Raw genomic sequence first — 18,065 nt, 5'->3', positions numbered from 1 at the left:
TGATCTATAGGAACGTTCCAGCACGGGTGTCTATTAGTGATGAGCGAGCGTGCTCGTTACCCGAGTTTCTCCGCATGATCGGGTGGTCTCTGAGTATTTGTTAGTGCTCGGAGATTTAGTTCATGTCCACGCAGCTGCATGATTTGCAGTTGCTACACAGCCTGAGTACATGTGGGGGTTGCCTGTTTGTTAGGCAACCCCCACATGTATTCAGCCTGTCTAGCAACTGCAAATCATGCAGCTGGGTGGACATAAACTAAATCTCCGAGCACTAACAAATACTCAGACCACCCGAGCATTCTTGGAAAACCTGAGCAACGAGTACACTCACTCATCACTAGTGTCTATGAATGTTGTAGGTTATTTGCTGCACAGTTATTATGTTCAATTTTTACATTACATTTTTTCCCCTTTTAGGTCTAGACAAAATCAGAATTTGTCTGTTGATCGTTCTTATGTTCTACTTCTTTTTATTGGCAATTACATTTTGTACTTTGTGGTCGACTCGTGCAGTGACAGGTGAGAATATTATATATATATTGTATATATATATATATATTATATATGTATTAGTTCATACAGACATCAATGAGGGGGAGGATTGGGGTCATTATATTATTATTATATGAATAGTCATGTAGGGACAATATACTGACAGGTAGGATTCCCGCCAGGCAATAGCAGCTGCGCGATGGGGTTGATGGATAATCCTTTCAAAACTGAACAAAAAGAAGTTTCCTAGTGAGCTAGTGACCAGGTCGGACTGGGGAACCCCGGGGCCTCCAGGAGAATGGACTCTAAGGGCCCACACTATAGCCACCATAAATGGTTTCAATACTTCTTATTTTTTTATATCATATAAGGACAGGGATGTTAAACATATTTATAATATACCTCATTAGTTTCTGGGAGCAGCGAATGATGATTCTGGATGTTCCGGAGCTCCTGGAGTAACTCAAGAACTCATGAATATTCAGGACTCCTCATTATGTGCTGGAGCTTCCAATACAAGATTCTGGAACAACTGAGTGACTGTCAGCACAGAATGACTGTACTAACCAAGCACAGGCGCTAGGACAATCATGGAGGCTAATCCTTTATATTCACCTTCCCACCTGCTTGTTTTCCATCCATCTCCATCCTTCCTTTGCTCTATGAAGCCAGAGCTGTCAAATAAATTAAAGGGGTGAAGAATCATGGAAAACAAGCAGGTGGCCAGGTGAATTTATATGATCGGCCCGCCATGAAGTACCGAGCGGCGGGGCTTAGGTTGAACAGTCATTCTGTACTGACAGTCCCTTTAAAGGTAACTTGTCACTTAGAGAAACGCTATTTATCTGCAGATATAGGGTTAATCTAAGGATAAATAGGGTTTAAGCTTGGTTAGCCGGCTTAATGGAAAAGCGTTGGCCACAGGGAGAAATTATTATTATTTATTTATATAGCACCATTGATTCCATGGTGCTGTACATGAGAAGGGGGTTACATACAAGTTACAGATATCACTTACAGTAAACAAACTAACAATGACGGACTGATACAGAGGGGCGAGGACCCTGCCCTTGCGGGCTTACATTCTACAGGATGGTGGGGAAGGAGACAGTAGGTTGAGGGTTGTAGGAGCTCCGGTGTTGGTGAGGCGGTAGCTCCGGTGTTGGTGAGGCGGTAGCTCCGGTGTTGGTGAGGCGGTAGCTCCGGTGTTGGTGAGGCGGTAGCTCCGGTGTTGGTGAGGCGGTAGCTTCGGTGTTGGTGAGGCGGTAGCTCCGGTGTTGGTGAGGCGGTAGCTTCGGTGTTGGTGAGGCGGTAGCTTCGGTAGTGGTGAGGAGGCAGTGGTGTCAGTGCAGGCTGTAGGCTTTCCTGTAGAGATGGGTTTTCAGGTTCCATCTTTAGGATCTGAATGTGGTTGATAGTCGGACGTGTTGGGGCAGAGAGTTCCAGAGGATGGGGGATATTCGGGAGAAGTCTTGGAGGCGGTTGGATGAGGAGCAAATACGTGTGGAGGAAAGGAGGAGGTCTTGGGAGGATCGGAGATCACGTGAGGGAAGATATCGGGAGATTAGTTCAGAGATATATGGAGGAGACAGGTTATGGATGGCTTTGTAGGTCAGTATTAGTAATTTGAACTTGATACGCTGAGGGAATGGGAGCCAGTGATGAGATTTGCAGAGGAGGAAGCGGAGGAGTAGCGAGGAGAGAGATGAATTAGTTAGGCAGCAGAGTTAAGGATGGACTGGAGAGGTGCAAGGGTGTTAGCAGGGAGGCCACAGAGGAGTATGTTGCAGTAGTCAAGGCAGGAGATGATGAGGGCGTGCCCAAGCATTTTAGTAGATTGACGGTTGAGGAAAAGATGGATTCTGGAGATATTTTTGATTTGGAGGCGACAGGAGGTGGAGAGAGCTTTGATGTGCGGTTTGAAGGACAATACTGTAATGTTCGATTATCGCTCCTCTATTGATCCTTCTACTTCAGGTTCCGAATCAGACAGACGTGATACGTACAGCAGATCTGGGAATTTTTTAGGCCAAAGAAGACGACGACAGCAAAGAAGAAGAGGACCCGCAGGAGCCAATGGAAAAAGAGATACAGATTTCTTCGGAGTGACTTGATCCCAGGTAACTCCCCGCTAGTTATTAATATATCATCACGAACTCTCAGTATTGCCGAGCACGGCCTATTGCAGAAGGGGCTTTCATTTTGTCCCTCGTATAGGTTCAATACCTTCGATGGATTTACACCGTTTTTATCGCCGACTGAGATTACTGCTGCATTTTGAATCCTCTGACAAACTCTCTGCTCCGTCCTCTAGTCCTACTGATTCTTTGATTTCCTCTCTAAGGCTAGGCTTACACACTAAAAGTTCTTTCAGACCCCTAGGGGTTCCCATGCTGTTGAAACATTTATCGTTTTTGTAGATCAGGCTTTCACTAAACTTCGACAAGATATTGAAGGGCATAGATTACATTTCTCCCCTAATTTAAGTGCTCTTGATTTTTAAGCCTTACAATCACTACACAGTGATAAAGATATAGTGATTAAGCCAGCCGATAAAGGCGGGGAGATTGTAGTCATGAACAAATCTGACCACATTAAGGATGTCTATCGACAACTCAATGATAATACAGTCTATTCACAACTAACATCAGACCACACTGCCATGATTAGGAACCTTATTGGGGACACCCTTATCTCTTATGTTGATATGGGGGTGATTGATGAAAAGACATGTGACTATTTGACTAAAACTAGATCAAGAGCAAAAAAAGAAAAGAAAAAAGAACCACTCTTAAAGTCTGCACACCACAAGATATACTTCAACATATAAGCAGGTAAACTTTTATTCACAAACCAATAAAAACATCTAATACCAATGAAGTACAAAAATCCCCATAATAATCCCTATAAATAGCAATAGCTGAAAAAAAGAGCACGGATATGAAGAATATGGAGGTAAATATATCACATTTAACACTGAATCAAAATAATGAATCAGTATAATAATTAAGATACCAGATATGGTGCAAATATGCCCTATATATATAAAGCCTCTTGAATGCTCACAAACCTCCAATATAAGGAGTATGTACAATGCCCGTGGAAGCCCAAATGAACAAAACGCTATGTCCACAAAGGCTAATTAGCCCCCCCCCAAAAAAATATATATATATTACAACCGGTATCTGTATGCCAGCAAACCTGATGGACCACTTATATATGAAGCAGCGGTAAACAGCCCAGAATCCATACAAATATATGCAGATGCACTTATTGTCCCGTATGTGGAACTATAGTTGCCGCATATCAATATGGTATGCAAAGGTCCCAGGTCTAGCCAAAAGAATAGTACAAGGCAGATGAAGTAATGCCACCAAGCGGGCAAGGTGTCGAGAGGCAGGGATAAATATGGGCAAAGACCCCACGCGTATCGCCGTTACAAGGACGGCTTCGTCAGGGGAAGAGTGACTAAAACTAATCCCATCACACCGGTATTCTACATACTACCAAAGGTTCATAAAAACCTTGAACACCCCCCTGGTCGAACCATTGTGGCCTCCACGGAGTCAATCCTTTCACCATTAGCAATCTTTTTGGAGAAAATCCTTACTCCCATCATACGTAAATTACCATCATTTTTACTTGATACAGGTCGACTTCCAACATGAATTATGGAAACTCAAATCTCTTCCAGGGGATTCCATGCTTGTCTCCCTTAACGTCAAAGACCTTTATACCTCGATTCCCCATTCCCAGGGTATCTCTAGTGTGAAACACTTACTGACTAATTCTCGGCTAAATCCTGACATAATAGATCTTTGTCTAGACTTATTGACACTGGTACTTACCAAGAATTTTTTTATGTTTGAAGATCGTTTCTTTTTGCAGATCAAAGGTACCACGATGACCTCTAACGTAGCCCCGCCTTATGCAAACAGTTATATGGCCCTATTTGAGGAAGAAGTTGTATATCCAGACACATTATTTCAGGCCTATTGTCCCATCTGGAAATGCTACATCGATGATGTATTCTGCATATGGACAGGCACAACACAAACACTGGATCTCTTCTTCTATAGCCTTAACACAGCATGGCCTGGTCTAACAATAACTATGACTAGCAGTACACAACAGGTCAATTTCCTAGACACCTTAGTCATGAAAGATGAATCAGGAGCTCTGAAAACGGATCTATATGCGAAGCCAACTGACAAAAACAGTCTCATGCATTGTCAGAGTCTCCACCCATTGCTACTAAGAAATCCATTCCCCGGTCCCAATTTAAAAGAGTACAAAGGATTGTGACAAAACCCACTCTCATTAGAACCAGAACGGACGAAATGTACAATAAGTTTAGGGAGCGCGGCTACCCCCCTAATTTATTGACTGATGCACCACGTCCATTAGTTAATAAGAGAATCCCATTTGTTCACGTATACCATCCATACGTGCATATTTTACATCATACAATTAGACGACATTGGAATATGCTACGCACAGCTCACCCTGGCATCCCTGAATTTCAGGAACAGTTCCAACCATGTTGCAAACGTCCCCCTAATGTTCGGGACTCTCTGGTCAGGGCCAATTTTGGGGGTAGGAGTGATGACACTACTCAACGATTTCTTAAGAAACCTAAGAACGGTACTTTCCCGTGCTTGCACTGTAACCAGTCTAATAATGTGATCAGGGGTGATTCCTTTTTCCATCCACAGTCTAGCAAAAAATACAAGATCAAATGTTTCTCGACTTGTGACACTGCATTTGTGGTTTATCTAATCAAATGTCCTCGCGGTCTTCTTTATATTGGAGAAACTACGCAATCTATTAAGGACCGCATTTCCATACACAAGTCGATTATCCGTTGTAAAAACATGCTGCTGCCGCTCCCATTTCATTTCATCTCCCAAGGACATAATATATCGCAGCTGAAATTTCAGGTAATAGAACATATTCCTATACCTAGAAAGGGGGGCAATAGGATCCAACTTCTGAAAAAAAGGGAAGCCTTTTGGATCCATGAGTTGCAGACCCTTGCACCGAAAGGCTTAAATAGAGAGTATGATCCGCTTGCCTTCACCTGAAGCTATATCTTATGGATGTATATTTACATATGGGACCCAGTTTCTTTTTTTCTTTTATATGTTATTTTTATTTCTTTTGCGATATAAGATTTTGGTCTCATATTCATGATCTATGATGTACTGTGATGTGTAGTGATATGCCTTATAGACTTACACACGTATACGTGTATTCTTATAGTACATTACTTCTTTCTGTTTCTATTATGGTACTAACATATTTGTCTCTCCCTACAGAGTCGCCTGTATTGATCACTTCTTGCAAATCACCTCCTGGTCCCTCCCTCCCCTTGGACTCTCCCTTCCCCCATCCCCCTACCCGGCTACTCTTCAGCTAACATGGTTTATATATATATTTGTCTTCCAGCACAACTATCGTTTCTTTAGTACATCTAGGCATCGATACCATACAAGTCACATACTATCATCCCATTTGTATGTCCCCATACGGCCCCTAATATCCGTAAACCATAGTCACTATGACTACGGAGTACACCCTGTGTTTCTGGATGTGTGCGTCACAACCGATGACGCACTTCCGGTTTCGGCATCACCGCTGGTCCCATCCTCAGCCTATATAGTTACACACAGGGCGCTCTCGCACTGTCTAACCAGCGGCGGACACCGCGTTAGATATGCTGCCTTTCTGTTTCATTTGGGTAAGAAATACCTTTCCAGCATCCTTCTACTTGTATTACAGAGGCCGTACTTTTATTACTATGTGCATTACAGGTACGCCCTTCTGATAGGTACGCCCACCTCAATTCTAGTGACGTGCCCCATTGTACTCCATACACCAGGTGAGCTTCATGTTGCATCTAGAATTCTGACCCATGCAATATTGGTGACTCATTTCACTATGTATATATATACACTTTTAGGTTTGGCCCATATATCTCCTACGTTAAGTCTACACGTTAGGTGAGATACTACTTCCCCCATTGTCCTGACATACTATGTACTATATATATATATATATATATATATATATATATATATATATATATTAGTATTATATTGGTCCATATACCTTATTACAGCTACCTCCCCATGAGCAATCTGAAGCCCTACACTTGAATGTCTTACTAGACGTACGGTTGGTTAGTATACTATTTTTACCAGTACATCTTTTTACGTTTTTTATCCGTGCACCTATTTCCAAAACTTGTTCCTATTCTTTAGGGAGATTACTCTCCCTAGAGTTTTTTCTGTGTGAGCCCCCACATTTATATTGGCCTATACTGATGTACAGTGATACCTATTAGGTATACCACAAGAGCAGTCGGGTATGTAGTTTATTTCCTCTCTCTCCCTTCCCTATTTCTCCTACCCTCACTTCCATCACCATGCACCTATTTGGAATGAGATTTACTTTGTTGTTTTTGTAACTTGTACTTTTTTCTGTATACACTGTTATGTATCCTCATTGATTTTCTTTTTGTATAATGGTTGAATGCAGTTTACTGAAGAAGGTCTTGTTCAGACCGAAACGTTTATTTTGGACTGCAATAAAATATTTATTTCTAAGCAACAGACGCAAATAAGTTGAGTGCCAAATTATTACACTATACGGTCTCTGGCGCAAGGCATAAAGGACTGTTGCTCCCTCGGTGTTCCGGCTACCGGATCCTGCGCCTCAGAAGGAGGCAACCTTTGTAGGGCAGTACTCCTTCTGGTTTCCACTCCTTTTGCTATGACTTCTGTCTCACTCTCTATACAGTTCTCTGTTCGTGTCCTTTCTTGGGAACTGCCGCACGTCGGGCAGGCACAGCTCCGTGACCCTCGGTCTAGGTCTCTGACAGGATCCCACCTCTGTCAGGGACCAACTACCTGAGCCCAAGCTCAGCCAGCAACTACCTAACTTCCTATCCAGGCCACCAGTTTTACCTAAGTGTGAAGTGTGCCCTAATAAATAGGAGCATAGCTCCCCCTGGTGGACTGGAGTATGAAATGTGTTGTTTGCATTGTGGTACCTGGAAAAGAGATCTCCTTTATTGCCTTCAAAGGTAACATCACTCCCCCCTAGAGAAGAATGAAATTACTGCAACGACAAGGACCCTGGGGCGCTGCAAATATGTTTAGCTCGTTGACACTAGGACTCAATTTAACACCTGGATTTATGAGTCACTACATGGATACAATTCACACCTCCACCAGACGGACTCCAGATAACTAAGAACATTATTCCCACTGCCTCTCCATTTGTAAGAAAATGCCTAATTTGATTTCCTTGGCTTATCTATGGACTCATCACACTTCCCACCCCCTAACAAATGTCCAGCTGTAGTGTTTTAAATGTTGTGCTTGTTTCTTATTAATCTATTTGTAATCTTGCCTGAAGAAGGAGCCTCTGTGCTCTGAAAGCTGCAAACATATTATTTTCTGGTTAGCCAATAAAGGTATCACTCCCAGAATACTTCTGTCATCATTGGGCAGAAAAGTATTCATATTTATTTAATCAAAAAAGTTTTGTAATCAATAAAATATATCTTTGTAGCCATTAAAACTCCAAGTTATTCTCCTATTTATACTGTTATGGTATTTTGGAGGGGGTACCCCATTTTTATGTGGGTATTTTCTCTGATCATGGATTGTGCCATTATCCAAGTTCATTATCTTAATGGGTTTATGTTTGTATCATATGCCCTTTATATTTACCCCATATTTGTGCCACTTTCTGCCGCCTTATTTTTATCATTCTGAAAAGATCTCCCCATTCTCTGACAGCTGACCGGTTTATGCAGTGATTAACTGTTCAATGTTTACATCTAGCTGATATCTGATTGGTGGAGGGGCGGAATCCCCCATAATCTGATATTGATGACTCATCGGTATCATGTGATTGTGGAATCCCTGCAAGTTTCACTGGTTAGAGCCAGGTCACTTGTTATAAAGTCATGCAGGAACACAAGGCAGTCAGAGACAGCAATTAATGAAAAGGACAGAGAGGAAGAAGACGAGCTAAACTGCAGAGTAGGACTGGGAGCTGGGGATGACCCAACTGAGATACCGGCTGTCCGCGTGCTCGGTAAGTGGCCACCTATGTGTGATAGTAATGGTCAGATCCAGCCCCGAGATGTCTGCCTAATAGAGGGGGGGACCGCTGTGTTTAATTTCTGGGAGCAGTTTAGCCCTTTAAAAGAGTAAAGTGTTAGAAGGTGTTTTTTGTGATGTGGGTGACAATGGTGGGCTGTGTGCTGTGTAGTGAGGTGGGAACATGTCAGACAGTCCTCTATATGGGGGTGGGGTGCGCAACAGGGTCGCCAACCGTACAGAGATTCCTGGACAGTCCGTAAAAATAGGGCACTTTTTTGCCCTGTCTGTAATATAAAAAAAATGTCTGGGATTTTTTTATTTTTTGAAGCTGAAGAAACTTGTACAGATTATGTTTACTGTATTTATAATTTCATGGCGTACAATGAAGGCAGCTGATGTCTTCATCATGAATCACTGTGATGCTGATACCAATAGGGGGCGCTGTGAGGCTGATACTAATAGGGGGCGCTGTGTGGCTGATACTAATAGGGGGCGCTGTGTGGCTGATACTAATAGGGGGCGCTGTGTGGCTGATACTAATAGGGGGCGCTGTGTGGCTGATACTAATAGGGGGCGCTGTGATGCTGATACTAATAGGGGGCGCTGTGATGCTGATACTAATAGGGGGTGCTGTGATGCTGATACTAATAGGGGGCGCTGTGAGGCTGATACTAATAGGGGGTGCTGTGATGCTGATACTAATAGGGGGCGCTGTGAGGCTGATACTAATAGGGGGCGCTGTGATGCTGATACTAATAGGGGGCGCTGTGAGGCTGATACAAATAGGGGGTGCTGTGATGCTGATACTAATAGGGGGTGCTGTGATGCTGATACTAATAGGGGGCGCTGTGAGGCTGATACTAATAGGGGGTTCTGTGATGCTGATACTAATAGGGGGCGCTATGAGGCTGATACTAATAGGGGGCGCTGTGATGCTGATACTAATAGGGGGCGCTGTGAGGCTGATACTAATAGGGGGCGCCGTGTGGCTGATACTAATAGGGGGCGCCGTGTGGCTGGTACTAATAGGGGGCGCCGTGTGGCTGATACTAATAGGGGGCGCTGTGATGCTGATACTAATAGGGGGCGCTGTGATGCTGATACTAATAGGGGGCGCTGTGAGGCTGATACTAATAGGGGGTGCTGTGATGCTGATACTAATAGGGGGTGCTGTGATGCTGATACTAATAGGGGGTGCTGTGAGGCTGATACTAATAGGGGACGCTGTGATGCTGATACTAATAGGGGGCGCTGTGAGGCTGATACTAATAGGGGGTGCTGTGATGCTGATACTAATAGGGGGTGCTGTGATGCTGATACTAATAGGGGGTGCTGTGATGCTGATACTAATAGGGGACGCTGTGAGGCTGATACTAATAGGGGACGCTGTGTGGCTGATACTAATAGGGGGCGCTGTGATGCTGATACTAATAGGTGGCGCTGTGATGCTGATACTAATAGGGGGTGCTGTGATGCTGATACTAATAGGGGGCGCTGTGAGGCTGATACTAATAGGGGACGCTGTGAGGCTGATACTAATAGGGGACGCTGTGAGGCTGATACTAATAGGGGACGCTGTGTGGCTGATACTAATAGGGGGCGCTGTGATGCTGATACTTATAGGGGAGCTGTGTGGCTGATACTAATAGGGGGCGCTGTGATGCTGATACTAATAGGGGGCGCTGTGATGCTGATACTAATAGGGGGGCGCTGTGTCGCTGATACTAATAGGGGGTGCTGTGTGGCTGATACTAATAGGGGGTGCTGTGTGGCTGATACTAATAGGGGGCGCTGTGATGCTGATACTAATAGGGGGCGCTGTGATGCTGATACTAATAGGGGACGCTGTGAGGCTGATACTAATAGGGGACGCTGTGAGGCTGATACTAATAGGGGACGCTGTGAGGCTGATACTAATAGGGGACGCTGTGAGGCTGATACTAATAGGGGACGCTGTGAGGCTGATACTAATAGGGGACGCTGTGTGGCTGATACTAATAGGGGGCGCTGTGATGCTGATACTTATAGGGGAGCTGTGTGGCTGATACTAATAGGGGGCGCTGTGATGCTGATACTAATAGGGGGCGCTGTGATGCTGATACTAATAGGGGGGCGCTGTGTCGCTGATACTAATAGGGGGTGCTGTGTGGCTGATACTAATAGGGGGTGCTGTGTGGCTGATACTAATAGGGGGCGCTGTGATGCTGATACTAATAGGGGGCGCTGTGATGCTGATACTAATAGGGGACGCTGTGAGGCTGATACTAATAGGGGACGCTGTGAGGCTGATACTAATAGGGGGCGCTGTGATGCTGATACTAATAGGGGGTGCTGTGATGCTGATACTAATAGGGGGCGCTGTGAGGCTGATACTAATAGGGGACGCTGTGAGGCTGATACTAATAGGGGACGCTGTGAGGCTGATACTAATAGGGGACGCTGTGTGGCTGATACTAATAGGGGGCGCTGTGATGCTGATACTTATAGGGGAGCTGTGTGGCTGATACTAATAGGGGGCGCTGTGATGCTGATACTAATAGGGGGGCGCTGTGTCGCTGATACTAATAGGGGGTGCTGTGTGGCTGATACTAATAGGGGGTGCTGTGTGGCTGATACTAATAGGGGGCGCTGTGTGGCTGATACTAATAGGGGGGCTGTGTGGCTGATACTAATAGGGGGGCTGTGTGGCTGATACTAATAGGGGGCGCTGTGATGCTGATATTAATATGGGCGCTGTGAGGCTGATACTAATAGGGGGCGCTGTGAGGCTGATACTAATAGGGGGCGCTGTGAGGCTGATACTAATAGGGGGCGCTGTGAGGCTGATACTAATAGGGGGTGCTGTGATGCTAATACTAATAGGGGGCGCTGTGAGGTTGATACTAATAGGGGGCGCTGTGATGCTGATATTAATATGGGCGCTGTGAGGCTGATACTTATAGGGGGTGCTGTGATGCTAATACTAATAGGGGGCGCTGTTTGGCTGATGCTAATAGGGGGCGCTGTGTGGCTCATACTAATAGGGGGCACTGTGTGGCTGATACTAATAGGGGGCGCTGTGATGCTGATATTAATATGGACACTGTGAGGCTGATACTAATAGGGGGCGCTGTGATGCTGATATTAATATGGGCGCTGTGAGGCTGATACTTATAGGGGGTGCTGTGATGCTAATACTAATAGGGGGCGCTGTTTGGCTGATGCTAATAGGGGGCGCTGTGAGGCTGATACTAATAGGGGGCGCTGTGAGGCTGATACTAATAGGGGGCGCTGTTTGGCTGATGCTAATAGGGGGCGCTGTGTGGCTCATACTAATAGGGGGCACTGTGCGGCTGATACTAATAGGGGGCACTGTGTGGCTGATACTAATAGGGGGCGCTGTGATGCTAATACTAATAGGGGGCGCTGTTTGGCTGCCACAAATATATAACGACAAGACAGCGTCTACTATATCTGTTGTCTATGAATTAAGAAGTAGAATATTTGCTGCACTTTTGTCCTTTTTGAATGCACTCATTTCATTCTTCTTTGTAGGTTTAACTCCAGTGAGAATATTCCTTATCACCATACTTTTCAGCATTTTTGTAATGGAGATTACATTTTTTAATTTGTGGGTGACGCATGCAGTGAAAGGTGAGAATATTATATACAGCGGGGAGAATAAGTATCTGATACTCTGACGATTTTGCAAGTTTTCCCACCTACATAGAATGGAGAGGTCGGCAATTTGTATCGTAGGTACACTTCACCTATGAGAGACAGAATGGAAAAATAAAATCCAGAAATCACATTATATGATTGTTACATAATTACCTTACCCTGCGTCATAGTGCCGTCCTGTGTGAATAAGGGCTGAGCAGGACCTGGCCCCAAACATGGACACACAGCAAATGAGGAGCTTCTTTACATGGAATATCCGGCTGAAAGGACGGAGGCTGCAACACTACCTGCACGAAATGCAGAAACCCAAAGCTAAACTGAAAGAACTGGAGTCAAGTTAGTGTGGATGCAAAATAGGAGCCTGTTCACAAAGGCCAAAAAACAAACAAAATCCGAGATAGAAACAAAATAAATGAGACAGAGAAATACTCTGCTGTAAGTTAATAAGTTAAATAAGCGATAATATTGCGGAGCAGCCGCCTACCTGCATCAGAAGTCCGGTAAGAGGCGCTGGATGCGCGCGCATGCGCAGTGAGGGGAGCGCCCCGGAAGTAGATGGGTATACTTCCGGGAGCGCTGTGATAAGAGGATGACATACCTGCCGCAAACGCTTTTTAATTGGACACAGCGCAGCAGTATCAGAGCGGTCATATCTGGAGGAAGTTTCACTCAGCGGTAAATAAAAAAAGAGAAGGGGGGGTGTATATGTGAATGTATGTGTCATGCCGTTTGCTTTAACCCTTTACTCTTTTCCCCCTAACTTGAGCTGGGATACTGTTGGCTGTTACCTTAATGGAGCCTTCTCAGTTCCCTGCTCTGCTGCGCAGTCATACATGGGTGTTTAGGTATTTGCCCTGCCGCATACCTTCCTCATGTGCGGTCCCAGGTTGCTGCTGTGAAGCTGTCCGCGGGTTGTGAGGTCAATTGCAGCTGGTGCATGAATTTCCACGTGGTTCAGTGCTTGCAGTCTCAGCCAGGTGCCCTGAGCCTCAGATCCTGCACTGTGTGCTGTAATGGTTTCTTTTTGTGCTTAGGGCGTGCGCGGCCACACCTCCCCTGCTTTTATCAGGGTTAGGTTGTGTACTTCAAGTGCTGTCCCCAGCCAATTGCTGAGGGGCAGCTCCTATATAAAGTTCCCCTGCCCTACAGGCAGGGCCTGAGCTACTCACAAAGCTCTTGAACTTTGCTATGTGTGTTTGTGTCTTCCTGCACCTCTCCTGTCTATGTTTGGGTACCAAAGTCCTTACCTTGATTCCTGTTTTGTCCTGTTCTGGCGCCTGTCCTGGAGGCGGTATATCCAGGCCCGAATCCTTGATCCTGTACCTGAACCTGTCTGAAATGTGTCTGCTGTGATTATGTTCCTGGAATCCCTCTGCATCTGGAGCCTCACTCCCAGTGATTTTGAGTCTCTTGAAACCGGTGTTTCTGCTGAGCATCTACTACTCTGTGCTTTGACTACCATGCGATGTTATCCCCGTCTGGCTCATGTCCAGTACGGCAGTGTTTGCACCATCACACTTGAGTTCCTTCCTAGGTCCGATGCTCGGAGCTTGACGACCGCAGTCTGGAACCTGATGACCGCTGTCTGGAGCTTGGAGCCTGATGTCTCTGGTGGTGCCTCTAGGTCGTGTCGAATGTCCGGAACCAAATGACTCCTGTCTGATGTCTGCCGGTGACCCTGGGTCCAGATGCCCAGATGTCCTCGTGTACCCTGATGTCCTGCCTGTGTCTTGATGACCTCATGGACCCTGATGTCCTGATTAGGGTTGAGCGAAACGGATCGGACAAATTCAAAAATCGCCGGCTTTCTGCAAAGTCGGGTTTCGTGAAACTCGACCCGATCCTAGTGTGGGATCGGCCATGAGGTCGGTGATCAGCGCGCCAAAGTCACGTTTCGTATGACGTTTTCAGCGCCATTTCTCATCCAATGAAGGAGGACGCAGAGTGTGGGCAGCGTGATTACATAGGTCTCGGTCCCCACCATCTTAGAGAAGGGCATTACAGTGATTGGCTTGCTTTCTGCGGCGTCACAGGGGCTATAAAGGGGCGTGCACGCCGACCGCCATCTTACTTCTGCCGATCTGAGCATAGGGAGAGGTTGCTGCAGCTGCATCAGAAGAAAGGATATAGTTAGGGAGAGAAGATTAACCCCGAAACTGCTTGTGCTGTAGCGATTTCCACTGTCCAACACCACCTTTTCTTTGCAGGGACAGTGGAGTTTATATTTTTGTGCATTAGCGCTGTAGCTTATTAGGCTGCCTTATAAGGCTCCCTGATAGCTGCATTGCTGTTTGTACGCCGCTGTGCAAACCAACTGCTTTTTTTAAAGCAAAAATCCTGTTGCTCCTTTCTGCACAGTTATCTTGTTTATTTGTCCACACTTTTGTGTGCAGTAGTCCTTTTTATTGCTGCCATACTTGTCCTGAGATCATTGTAGAGAGATTGAAATTGTACTACAGCCCCCCTTTTTTTTATATATATATATATATTTTTTCCAGCTATGTTCTGCCACTTACATTGTGTAGTGTAATACACTGGGCCTGAGTTCTGGTGCAGTCTCCCCCCCAAATAAAACAGAGATTTAAATTGGCACTGAGTGGATCTACGTCACAGTTCTGTTAGTTTGTCGTACATCTTCCAGCCATGTTCTGCCACTTACATTGTTTAGTGTAATACACTACGCCTGAGTTTTGTTGCAGTCTCCCCCCCCCCCAAAAAAAAAGGGTGATTTAAGTTCTCCCCAAGTTTATATACACCTTCTACCTTGTTTTACAGTACCATATAACGGTTGTTATTTTGGTTAGATTTTTCCAAAAATGAGTAAGTCAGGTGGAAGAGGCAGTGGGCGGGCATTGCCAGTTGGTACTGATGGTAGTGGTGGTGGTGGAGCATCTGGTGGTAGTCGGAAAAGCACAATAGCACCTAAGGCTGGAGGTGTTGAGCCAGCGTCATCGTCTGGCTACACAAGGCCTCGAAGGCTCCTTTATCTGGGAGTAGGAAAACCGCTTTTAAAGCCGGAGCAGCAGGAAAAAGTTTTGGCTTTCCTTGCTGACTCAGCCTCTAGCTCTTTCGCCTCCTCTTCAGAAGGTTCGAAATCTAAAAGCAGTGAGTCGTCAGTGGATGCTCCTGGTCAGGAATGAGTCGCTTCCTTGTGTCCTTCACCCAAACCAAAAGTGAAGGATGCGGCAGGCGAAACTACAGTTTACTCCATGGAGCTCTTTACACATACCGTGCCTGGGTTAGAGAGGGAAATTGTTAAAAGCCCATTACAAGATGAATCGGACATGGAGTGCACAGATGCACAGCCACAGCTTGATTATTGTGCTGTTCCATTGACGTAGATCACTACATTGCCCTCACAGTGTACTGAGCCAGAATCTGACCCTGATGAGACTATGGTGCCCCGTCACGAACGCTATAGCACCTTACACGGTGACACAGAGGAAGGTGCACATGAAATTGAAGAGGAGGTGATAGATGACCCAGTTGTTGACCCAGATTGGCAGCCATTGGAGGAAGAGGGTGCCGCTGCCAGTAGCTCAGAAGCGGAGGAGGGTGATCCGCAGCAGCCATCTACATCGCAACAGCTTTCATCTGGCAGGCCCGTATCTGGCCAAAAATGTCTGTCAAATCCAAAAACAGTTTTAGGACACCGTGGCTATCCGGTGAAAGTAGCACAGCGTGCAATGCCTGAAAAGGTAATCCATAATAGGAAGAGTGCAGTGTGGGCATTTTTTAACCAAGATCCGAATGATCGGTGCAAAGTTATCTGTAAGAAGTGCTCAAAGACCTTTAGCAGAGGGAAGAATCTCCTAAATTTAACTACAACGTGCATGCTTAGACATTTAACCAGCATGCACTTGCAAGCCTGGACTAACTACCAAACGTCCCGTACCGTTGGTGCACCTGCTCAGAATGAAGGTAGTCAGCAACGCTACATTGCTTCCCTCACAGTAAGCCCACCGCTTAGGACACCACCAGCAGCAAATGTGGAGGTATCGTCGCAAGGCCAAAGCAGTCAGGGAATCACAAGGTTCTTAGTAGGAAACACTGTATGTAGGCCAACATTAAGAATACCATCACCAACCCTCTCTCAATCTGCCATGTCCACCACCACCCCCGCTAGTTCCACCATATGCAGCTATCCAGTCCAGCTCACCCTACAAGAGACTCTCGTTAGGAAAAGAAAGTACTCATCCTGTCATCCACGTACACTGGGTTTGAACGCCCACATTGCTAGACTAATCTCGTTAGAGATGATGCCCTACCGGTTGGTTGAAAGCAAAGCTTTCAAAGCTCTGATGGCCTACGCAGTACCACGCTATGACCTACCCAGTCGACACTTCTTTGCGAGAAAAGCCATCCCAGCCCTCAACCAGCATGTCAAAGACCGCATTGTCCATGCACTGAGGCAATCAGTCAGTAGAAAGGTGCACCTGACAACAGATGCATGGACCAGTAGGCATGGCCAGGGACGTTACATGTCAATCACTGCTCACTGGGTTAATGTGATGGATGCAGGGTCCACAGCGGACAGCCATAGTGGGACAGTTCTGCCTAGCACACGGTCTAGGAAACAGTTGGCTGTAGGCGTTCGCCACCCCTCCTCCTCCTCCTCCAGAAGTGAAAGCTCGTCCACAGAGCGCAGTCGCACGACCACTCCATCCGCAGCTGCCAGTGTTGCACACAAAGTGTCCCATTATGGAACAGCTAGTGGTAAGCCTCAGCAGGCTGTGCTACAAATGAAGTGTTTGGGTGACAACAGACACACAGCGGAAGTACTGGCCGAGTACTTGCAGCAAGAAACTCAGTCATGGCTGGGCAGTGTACATCTTGAGGCAGGCAAGGTAGTCAGTTATAACGGAAGGAATTTTATGGCTGCCATACCCCTTTCAGAACTGAAACACATACCTTGCCTGGCTCACACCTTGAACCTGGTGGTGCAGTGCTTCCTGAAAAATTATCTGGAGTTACCAACTATTTTTCCTCCCTTATTGATGTTCTCCCTCACAGGTCATTCCCCTTTGATTACTGGGCATCCAAAATAGACACCTGGCCTGAATTGGCAGAATATGAATTACAGGAGCTTGCTTGCCCAGCTGCTAGTGTGCTATCAGAAAGAGTCTTCAGTGCTGCTGGTTCAATACTAACCGAAAAAAGGTCATTACATTACAGGTCATCAACCTCTCCGAGTACATTTTGTCCCCTATTGAACTTTCGGTGCTACGACGGGGTCTAACCTTCTCTCCTGTCCATACCCTGGATAAATTTACCTTGGTTAAAGACTTATTTTGCAGACATCTTTTGTTGCAGGTGCTACACAACAGGCCGTACATGGTGGAGGGACTTGAACAAACTAACCAGCAAGTGTTCCGTGATCTTCTACAACTTCTACAAGAAAACAACTCGGATAATGGTAAGGACCCCCGTCCCTTTAAAAATAGGTCCAGCATGACTCCGCCCTTCTCCCTTGTTCCTGCTATTAGGGTGTTTTTTGAACTCACTAAGAAGGACATCATGGCCTTGCGCCCGTGCACCTCTGTTTTGGGTAATCTTAGTGGGAGGAAGAGACAGGTCCTTAACAATCTCAGAGCCAACAACACCTTTCTCATAAAAGAAGCAGACAAGGGGGGCAATGTGGTCCTATGGCCGCACTCACTTTATCTGGAGGAGGCACATCGCCAGCTGGGCAACAGCCGATTTTATAGAAAACTTCCATCGGATCCTACGGCGGTCTTTGCAGTTAAATTCAGACAACTTTTGGAAAAGGCTAGAGACCTGGGCATCATTAGTCAC

The 18,065-nt window shown here is 45.9% G+C and overlaps 1 long non-coding RNA gene across 1 annotated transcript; it reads left to right on the top strand.

Moving 5' to 3' along the window:
- The first annotated feature begins 399 nt into the window (after positions 1 to 399).
- LOC138666030 (uncharacterized) lies at positions 400 to 7,106 on the top strand. Its single transcript, XR_011318551.1, has 3 exons — positions 400 to 519; positions 2,470 to 2,612; positions 5,811 to 7,106. It is a non-coding gene; the product is annotated as an uncharacterized lncRNA (long non-coding RNA).
- The last annotated feature ends 10,959 nt before the right edge of the window (positions 7,107 to 18,065 follow it).

This window comes from Ranitomeya imitator, chromosome 2, assembly GCF_032444005.1.
Source record: "Ranitomeya imitator isolate aRanImi1 chromosome 2, aRanImi1.pri, whole genome shotgun sequence".
Lineage (NCBI taxonomy): Eukaryota > Metazoa > Chordata > Amphibia > Anura > Dendrobatidae > Ranitomeya > Ranitomeya imitator.
This window is presented reverse-complemented; position numbering and strand designations above follow the sequence as displayed.